The 2,067-nt window shown below is 39.7% G+C and overlaps 1 protein-coding gene across 1 annotated transcript in view; it reads left to right on the top strand.

Moving 5' to 3' along the window:
• Positions 1-362: 362 nt before the first annotated feature.
• Positions 363-2,067, top strand: part of LOC106882839 (adhesion G protein-coupled receptor B1) — a 153,939-nt gene continuing 152,234 nt past the window's right edge. The window contains exon 1 of the mRNA XM_052976201.1: positions 363-504. The gene's annotated coding sequence lies outside the window, so the exon portion shown is untranslated. The remainder of the gene's footprint in view (positions 505-2,067) is intronic.

Here is a 2,067-nt window from a genome sequence, read left to right on the forward strand (position 1 = left end):
CACACACTGCTATATCTTTTCATACATTTTTACGTGTGGATTTACGCATGTGTCTGTGTGTATATATATATGAAGACATGTATCTGTTGGAAAGGACAGAGGATTCCTCATGCATATATGTATATGTAAAGATATATATATGTGTGCATATGTATGTATACACATACACAGACACGCACACACACACATACATATAGGTATATATAATTCTTTGTACATGTATATATATTCATGTATATATATGTGTATATGTGTGTATATATATATATATATATATATATATATATATAAATAATAATATATATATATATTATATACATACAGATGCATATATGGGTACAGGACGTCACCAGCAGTAAACAACATGAAATACGAAAGAAAATGAGTTCAATACGCAAACAGCGAGAGAAACAAATGGAAAACAGGTCAAGTAACATAAAGAACGGCCCTTCATCAGTTGTCAGCTGTCTATCTACTCTCCATTTCGAGCAGCTTGTTTTCACGGTAAGTCTCTTATTCGTTTACTTGTTCCAGTCATTTGTCTGCGGCCATGCTGGAGCACTGCTTTAGAGAGATTTTCAGTCGTACAAATCGACCTCGGGGCTCATTCTTTGTAAGCCTAGTACTTATTCTATCAGTCTTTTTTCGACGAACAGCTAGTTTACGGGGACGTAAACACACCAGCATCGGTTGTCAGACACAAAGACACACACACTCACACACACATATACACATATTTATATATATATATATGAGGGGCTTCTTTCAGTTTCCGTCTACCAAATGCATTCACAAGTCATTGATCTGTCTGAAGGTATTGCAGAAGACACTTTCCCAAGGTGCTACGCACAAAATAATTGCACATTAAATTAAAGACTTGTTCTGTTAGATTACATGGTGTCCTCCATTGTAGTTGTAAAATATCACAACGACGTATGCACTATCTTTTATCTTTCACTTGCTTCAACCACCGGACACTGGTCAAGCTGGAGCATCACTTTGGAGGGTCTTCATCGAACACTCCCACCCAGTTAGTAATTTTTTTTCTTCTTTTGAAGTCTGGGATTTATGTCAGGGATGCTTACACAATTACGTGGGTGTCTTCTGCTAAAGCCCTGGACTGACCAAAGCCTTGCTAGTGAATTTGGTAGACGGAAACTGAAAGAAGCCTGTCATATAACTATATATATGAATGTGCGTTATTACGTCTGTGTACCCTTCAGCTCGACAACCAGTGTTGGTTTGTATGCAAAAAAAATGGATACAGGGGGGGGGGATTTCTTCGACTAAAACGCTTCAAGGTGGCGCCCCAACATGGCCGCAGTGAAATAACCGAAAGGGGGAAAAAAAAGATATCCCCATAAATATTATCTTCGAATTTTTGTTATATTTTTTATATTATATTTTGTTCTTTCTCTTCAAATGTTTACGATTTGTTAAATGTGATGATGGGAAGGGAGATAATCATGGTTATTCGTATCTTAACCGTTGTTCTTGTCCGTTTTTGGTATTGTGTATGAAATGCCATGTGATTTTTCGTATGTTTTGTTAATATACAATTGTTTGTTGGGGATATTTTGGGTCGCATGTTCCCACCCTGTTCTTAGGGGTCACAGATTTTGCGCTTTATACAGGCTAGGTCGATATTGTTGCTTTCGCGTGGTGTGCGCATGTGTACGAAAAAATATTTCTATAACACAGAAGCAGTAGCAGCAGCAGCTGTAGTAGTAGTAGTAGTAGTAGTAGTAGTAGTGATTATTGATGTGCAGTACTGAACTCATTTACAACCATATCAAAGGTGGTGATGGTAGTGGTGGTGGGGGATGATGGTGATGGTGATGAGACGGTGGTGGTGATGATGGTGAAGATGGAGGTGGTGGTAGTGGTGGAGGTGATGATGATGATGATGATAGTTGTGGTGGTGGTGGTTGTTGTGGTAGTGGTGATGATGATGGTAGTGGTGGTGGCGGTGGTGGTGATTGTGGTGGTGGTGGGGATGATGACGACGACGACGACGGTGGTGGTGGCAGGGTGAAGGTTGAGGGTGTTTGTGGCGACGGTGCGCGG

This window comes from Octopus bimaculoides, chromosome 24 (genome assembly GCF_001194135.2).
Source record: "Octopus bimaculoides isolate UCB-OBI-ISO-001 chromosome 24, ASM119413v2, whole genome shotgun sequence".
In the NCBI taxonomy this organism is placed as follows: Eukaryota; Metazoa; Mollusca; class Cephalopoda; order Octopoda; family Octopodidae; genus Octopus; species Octopus bimaculoides.